This window comes from Crinia signifera, unplaced genomic scaffold (genome assembly GCF_055691185.1).
Source record: "Crinia signifera unplaced genomic scaffold, ASM5569118v1 HAP2_SCAFFOLD_229, whole genome shotgun sequence".
NCBI classification, from domain to species: Eukaryota; Metazoa; Chordata; class Amphibia; order Anura; family Myobatrachidae; genus Crinia; species Crinia signifera.
The window spans coordinates 1-8,027 of NW_028142122.1; positions in this window are offsets into that span (position 1 = coordinate 1).

Here is an 8,027-nt window from a genome sequence, read left to right on the forward strand (position 1 = left end):
TTGAGGGTTGAGATACTTTTGGCCACGCCCATTTTGCCTAGAAGCCCCTAAACTCATTGAAATATCATTAAGGTTTAAATTCGTTAGGCCCCGCCCCTTTGGGTCCAGAAGCCCAGAATACCATTCAGAGTATAGACCATGGCATGGCTGAGGGTTGATATACTTTTGGCCACGCCCCTTTTGCCTAGAAGCCCCTAAACCCATTGAAATAGCATTAAGGGTTTAAATTCGTTAGGCCCCGCCCCTTTGGGTCAAGAAGCCCATAATACCATTCAGAGTATAGACCATGACATGGCTGAGGGTTGAGATACTTTTGGCCACGCCCCCTTTTGCCTAGAAGCCCCTAAACCCCTTGAAATAGCATTAAGGGTTTAAATTCGTTAGGCCCCGCCCCTTTAAGTCCAGAAGCCCAGAATACCATTCAGAGTATAGACCATGACATGACTGAGGGTTGATATACTTTTGGCCACGCCCCTTTTTCCTAGAAGCACCTAAACCCGTTGAAATAGCATTAAGGGTTTAAATTTGTTAGGCCCCGCCCCTTTGGGTCAAGAAGCCCAGAATACCATTCAGAGTATAGACAATGACATGGCTGAGGGTTGAGATACTTTTGGCCACGCCCCTTTTGCCTAGAAGCCCCTAAACCCATTGAAATAGCATCAAGGGTTTAAATTCGTTAGGCCCCGCCCATTTAAGTCCAGAAGCCCAGAATACCATTCAGAGTATAGACCATGACATGACTGAGGATTGATATACTTTTGGCCACGCCCCTTTTTCCTAGAAGCCCCTAAACCCATTGAAATAGCATTAAGGGTTTAAATTTGTTAGGCCCCGCCCCTTTGGGTCAAGAAGCCCAGAATACCATTCAGAGTATAGACAATGACATGGCTGAGGGTTGAGATACTTTTGGCCACGCCCCTTTTGCCTAGAAGCCCCTAAACCCATTGAAATAGCATTAAGGGTTTAAATTCGTTAGGCCCCGCCCCTTTAAGTCCAGAAGCCCAGAATACCATTCAGAGTATAGACCATGACATGGCTGAGGGTTGAGATACTTTTGGCCACGCCCCTTTTGCCTAGAAGCCCCTAAACCCATTGAAATAGCATTAAGGGTTTAAATTCGTTAGGCCCCGCCCCTTTGGGTCAAGAAGCCCATAATACCATTCAGAGTATAGACCATGACATGGCTGAGGGTTGAGATACTTTTGGCCACGCCCCTTTTGCCTAGAAGCCCCTAAACCCCTTGAAATAGCATTAAGGGTTTAAATTCGTTAGGCCCCGCCCCTTTGGGTCCAGAAGCCCATAATACCATTCAGAGTATAGACCATGACATGGCTGAGGGTTGAGATACTTTTAACACCCCCCTTTTGCCTAGAAGCCCCTAAACCCATTGAAATAGCATTAAGGGTTTAAATTCGTTAGGCCCCGCCCCTTTGGGTCCAGAAGCCCAGAATACCATTCAGAGTATAGACCATGACATGGCTGAGGGTTGAGATACTTTTGGCCACGCCCCTTTTGCCTAGAAGCCCCTAAACCCATTGAAATAGCATTAAGGGTTTAAATTCGTTAGGCCCCGCCCCTTTGGGTCCAGAAGCCCAGAATACCATTCAGAGTATAGAACATGACATGGCTGAGGGTTGAGATACTTTTGGCCACGCCCCTTTTGCCTAGAAGCCCCTAAACCCCATTGAAATAGCTTTGGGGGTTTAAATTCGTTAGGCCCCGCCCCTTTGGGTCCAGAAGCCCATAATACCATTCAGAGTATAGACCATGACATGGCTGAGGGTTGAGATACTTTTGGCCACGCCCCTTTTGCCTAGAAGCCCCTAAACCCATTGAAATAGCATTAAGGGTTTAAATTCGTTAGGCCCCGCCCCTTTGGGTCCAGAAGCCCATAATACCATTCAGAGTATAGACCATGACATGGCTGAGGGTTGAGATACTTTTGGCCACGCCCCTTTTGCCTAGAAGCCCCTAAACCCATTGAAATAGCATTAAGGGTTTAAATTCGTTAGGCCCCGCCCTTTGGGTCCAGAAGCCCAGAATACCATTCAGAGTATAGAACATGACATGGCTGAGGGTTGAGATACTTTTGGCCACGCCCCTTTTTCCTAGAAGCCCTAAACCCATTGAAATAGCATTAAGGGTTTAAATTCGTTAGGTCCCACCCCTTTTGGTCAAGAAGCCCAGAATACCATTCAGAGTATAGACAATGACATGGCTGAGGGTTGAGATACTTTTGGCCACGCCCCTTTTGCCTAAAGCCCCTAAACCCTTTGAAATAGCATTAAGGGTTTAAATTCGTTAGGCCCCGCCCCTTTGGGTCAAGAAGCCCATAATACCATTCAGAGTATAGACCATGACATGGCTGAGGGTTGAGATACTTTTGGCCACGCCCCTTTTGCCTAGAAGCCCCTAAACCCCTTGAAATAGCATTAAGGGTTTAAATTCGTTAGGCCCCGCCCCTTTGGGTCCAGAAGCCCATAATACCATTCAGAGTATAGACCATGACATGGCTGAGGGTTGAGATACTTTTTACCACGCCCCCTTTTGCCTAGAAGCCCCTAAACCCATTGAAATAGCATTAAGGGTTTAAATTCGTTAGGCCCCGCCCCTTTGGGTCCAGAAGCCCAGAATACCATTCAGAGTATAGACCATGACATGGCTGAGGGTTGAGATACTTTTGGCCACGCCCATTTTGCCTAGAAGCCCCTAAACTCATTGAAATATCATTAAGGGTTTAAATTCGTTAGGCCCCGCCCCTTTGGGTCCAGAAGCCCAGAATACCATTCAGAGTATAGACCATGGCATGGCTGAGGGTTGATATACTTTTGGCCACGCCCCTTTTGCCTAGAAGCCCCTAAACCCATTGAAATAGCATTAAGGGTTTAAATTCGTTAGGCCCCGCCCCTTTGGGTCAAGAAGCCCATAATACCATTCAGAGTATAGACCATGACATGGCTGAGGGTTGAGATACTTTTGGCCACGCCCCTTTTGCCTAGAAGCCCCTAAACCCCTTGAAATAGCATTAAGGGTTTAAATTCGTTAGGCCCCGCCCCTTTGGGTCCAGAAGCCCATAATACCATTCAGAGTATAGACCATGACATGGCTGAGGGTTGAGATACTTTTAGCCACGCCCCTTTTGCCTAGAAGCCCCTAAACCCATTGAAATAGCATTAAGGGTTTAAATTCGTTAGGCCCCGCCCCTTTGGGTCCAGAAGCCCAGAATACCATTCAGAGTATAGAAAATGACATGGCTGAGGGTTGAGATACTTTTGGCCACGCCCCATTTTGCCTAGAAGCCCCTAAACCCATTGAAATAGCATTAAGGGTTTAAATTCGTTAGGCCCCGCCCCTTTGGGTCCAGAAGCCCAGAATACCATTCAGAGTATAGACCATGACATGGCTGAGGGTTGAGATACTTTTGGCCACGCCTCTTTTGCCTAGAAGCCCCTAAACCCTTTGAAATAGCATTAAGGGTTTAAATTCGTTAGGCCCCGCCCCTTTTGGGTCCAGAAGCCCATAATACCATTCAGAGTATAGACCATGACATGGCTGAGGGTTGAGATACTTTTAGCCACGCCCCTTTTGCCTAGAAGCCCCTAAACTCATTGAAATATCATTAAGGGTTTAAATTCGTTAGGCCCCGCCCCTTTAAGTCCAGAAGCCCAGAATACCATTCAGAGTATAGACCATGACATGGCTGAGGGTTGAGATACTTTTAGCCACGCCCCTTTTGCCTAGAAGCCCCTAAACCCATTGAAATAGCATTAAGGGTTTAAATTCGTTAGGCCCCGCCCCTTTGGGTCCAGAAGCCCAGAATACCATTCAGAGTATAGACCATGACATGGCTGAGGGTTGAGATACTTTTGGCCACGCCCCTTTTGCCTAGAAGCCCCTAAACCCATTGAAATAGCATTAAGGGTTTAAATTCGTTAGGCCCCGTCCATTTAAGTCCAGAAGCCCAGAATACCATTCAGAGTATAGAAAATGACATGGCTGAGGGTTGAGATACTTTTGGCCACGCCCCATTTTGCCTAGAAGCCCCTAAACCCATTGAAATAGCATTAAGGGTTTAAATTCGTTAGGCCCCGCCCCTTTGGGTCCAGAAGCCCAGAATACCATTCAGAGTATAGACCATGACATGGCTGAGGGTTGAGATACTTTTGGCCACGCCCCTTTTTCCTAGAAGCCCCTAAACCCATTGAAATAGCATTAAGGGTTTAAATTCGTTAGGCCCCGCCCCTTTGGGTCCAGAAGCCCAGAATACCATTCAGAGTATAGACCATGGCATGGCTGAGGGTTGATATACTTTTGGCCACGCCCCTTTTGCCTAGAAGCCCCTAAACCCATTGAAATAGCATTAAGGGTTTAAATTCGTTAGGCCCCGCCCCTTTGGGTCCAGAAGCCCAGAATACCATTCAGAGTATAGACCATGACATGGCTGAGGGTTGAGATACTTTTGGCCACGCCCCTTTTGCCTAGAAGCCCCTAAACCCATTGAAATAGCATTAAGGGTTTAAATTCGTTAGGCCCCGACCATTTAAGTCCAGAAGCCCAGAATACCATTCAGAGTATAGAAAATGACATGGCTGAGGGTTGAGATACTTTTGGCCACGCCCCATTTTGCCTAGAAGCCCCATAACCCATTGAAATAGCATTAAGGGTTTAAATTCGTTAGGCCCCGCCCCTTTGGGTCCAGAAGCCCAGAATACAATTCAGAGTATAGACCATGACATGGCTGAGGGTTGAGATACTTTTGGCCACGCCCCTTTTGCCTGGAAGCCCCTAAACCCATTGAAATAGCATTAAGGGTTTAAATTCGTTAGGCCCCGCCCCTTTGGGTCCAGAAGCCCAGAATACCATTCAGAGTATAGACCATGACATGGCTGAGGGTTGAGATACTTTTAGCCACGCCCCTTTTGCCTAGAAGCCCCTAAACTCATTGAAATATCATTAAGGGTTTAAATTCGTTAGGCCCCGCCCCTTTAAGTCCAGAAGCCCAGAATACCATTCAGAGTATAGACCATGACATGACTGAGGATTGATATACTTTTGGCCACGCCCCTTTTTCCTAGAAGCCCCTAAACCCATTGAAATAGCATTAAGGGTTTAAATTTGTTAGGCCCCACCCCTTTGGGTCAAGAAGCCCAGAATACCATTCAGAGTATAGACAATGACATGGCTGAGGGTTGAGATACTTTTGGCCACGCCCCTTTTGCCTAGAAGCCCCTAAACCCATTGAAATAGCATTAAGGGTTTAAATTCGTTAGGCCCCGCCCCTTTAAGTCCAGAAGCCCAGAATACCATTCAGAGTATAGACCATGACATGGCTGAGGGTTGAGATACTTTTGGCCACGCCCCTTTTGCCTAGAAGCCCCTAAACCCATTGAAATAGCATTAAGGGTTTAAATTCGTTAGGCCCCGCCCCTTTGGGTCAAGAAGCCCATAATACCATTCAGAGTATAGACCATGACATGGCTGAGGGTTGAGATACTTTTGGCCACGCCCCTTTTGCCTAGAAGCTCCTAAACCCCTTGAAATAGCATTAAGGGTTTAAATTCGTTAGGCCCCGCCCCTTTGGGTCCAGAAGCCCATAATACCATTCAGAGTATAGACCATGACATGGCTGAGGGTTGAGATACTTTTGGCCACACCCCTTTTGCCTAGAAGCCCCTAAACTCATTGAAATATCATTAAGGGTTTAAATTCGTTAGGCCCCGCCCCTTTGGGTCCAGAAGCCCAGAATACCATTCAGAGTATAGACCATGGCATGGCTGAGGGTTGATATACTTTTGGCCACGCCCCTTTTGCCTAGAAGCCCCTAAACCCATTGAAATAGCATTAAGGGTTTAAATTCGTTAGGCCCCGCCCCTTTGGGTCAAGAAGCCCATAATACCATTCAGAGTATAGACCATGACATGGCTGAGGGTTGAGATACTTTTGGCCACGCCCCTTTTGCCTAGAAGCCCCTAAACCCCTTGAAATAGCATTAAGGGTTTAAATTCGTTAGGCCCCGCCCCTTTGGGTCCAGAAGCCCATAATACCATTCAGAGTATAGACCATGACATGGCTGAGGGTTGAGATACTTTTAGCCACGCCCCTTTTGCCTAGAAGCCCCTAAACCCATTGAAATAGCATTAAGGGTTTAAATTCGTTAGGCCCCGCCCCTTTGGGTCCAGAAGCCCAGAATACCATTCAGAGTATAGAAAATGACATGGCTGAGGGTTGAGATACTTTTGGCCACGCCCCATTTTGCCTAGAAGCCCCTAAACCCATTGAAATAGCATTAAGGGTTTAAATTCGTTAGGCCCCGCCCCTTTGGGTCCAGAAGCCCAGAATACCATTCAGAGTATAGACCATGACATGGCTGAGGGTTGATATACTTTTGGCCACGCCTCTTTTGCCTAGAAGCCCCTAAACCCTTTGAAATAGCATTAAGGGTTTAAATTCGTTAGGCCCCGCCCCTTTGGGTCCAGAAGCCCATAATACCATTCAGAGTATAGACCATGACATGGCTGAGGGTTGAGATACTTTTAGCCACGCCCCTTTTGCCTAGAAGCCCCTAAACTCATTGAAATATCATTAAGGGTTTAAATTCGTTAGGCCCCGCCCCTTTAAGTCCAGAAGCCCAGAATACCATTCAGAGTATAGACCATGACATGGCTGAGGGTTGAGATACTTTTAGCCACGCCCCTTTTGCCTAGAAGCCCCTAAACCCATTGAAATAGCATTAAGGGTTTAAATTCGTTAGGCCCCGCCCCTTTGGGTCCAGAAGCCCAGAATACCATTCAGAGTATAGACCATGACATGGCTGAGGGTTGAGATACTTTTGGCCACGCCCCTTTTGCCTAGAAGCCCCTAAACCCATTGAAATAGCATTAAGGGTTTAAATTCGTTAGGCCCCGTCCATTTAAGTCCAGAAGCCCAGAATACCATTCAGAGTATAGAAAATGACATGGCTGAGGGTTGAGATACTTTTGGCCACGCCCCATTTTGCCTAGAAGCCCCTAAACCCATTGAAATAGCATTAAGGGTTTAAATTCGTTAGGCCCCGCCCCTTTGGGTCCAGAAGCCCAGAATACCATTCAGAGTATAGACCATGACATGGCTGAGGGTTGAGATACTTTTGGCCACGCCCCTTTTTCCTAGAAGCCCCTAAACCCATTGAAATAGCATTAAGGGTTTAAATTCGTTAGGCCCCGCCCCTTTGGGTCCAGAAGCCCAGAATATCATTCAGAGTATAGACCATGGCATGGCTGAGGGTTGATATACTTTTGGCCACGCCCCTTTTGCCTAGAAGCCCCTAAACCCATTGAAATAGCATTAAGGGTTTAAATTCGTTAGGCCCCGCCCCTTTGGGTCCAGAAGCCCAGAATACCATTCAGAGTATAGACCATGACATGGCTGAGGGTTGAGATACTTTTGGCCACGCCCCTTTTGCCTAGAAGCCCCTAAACCCATTGAAATAGCATTAAGGGTTTAAATTCGTTAGGCCCCGACCATTTAAGTCCAGAAGCCCAGAATACCATTCAGAGTATAGAAAATGACATGGCTGAGGGTTGAGATACTTTTGGCCACGCCCCATTTTGCCTAGAAGCCCCATAACCCATTGAAATAGCATTAAGGGTTTAAATTCGTTAGGCCCCGCCCCTTTGGGTCCAGAAGCCCAGAATACCATTCAGAGTATAGACCATGACATGGCTGAGGGTTGAGATACTTTTAGCCACGCCCCTTTTGCCTAGAAGCCCCTAAACTCATTGAAATATCATTAAGGGTTTAAATTCGTTAGGCCCCGCCCCTTTAAGTCCAGAAGCCCAGAATACCATTCAGAGTATAGACCATGACATGACTGAGGATTGATATACTTTTGGCCACGCCCCTTTTTCCTAGAAGCCCCTAAACCCATTGAAATAGCATTAAGGGTTTAAATTTGTTAGGCCCCGCCCCTTTGGGTCAAGAAGCCCAGAATACCATTCAGAGTATAGACAATGACATGGCTGAGGGTTGAGATACTTTTGGCCACGCCC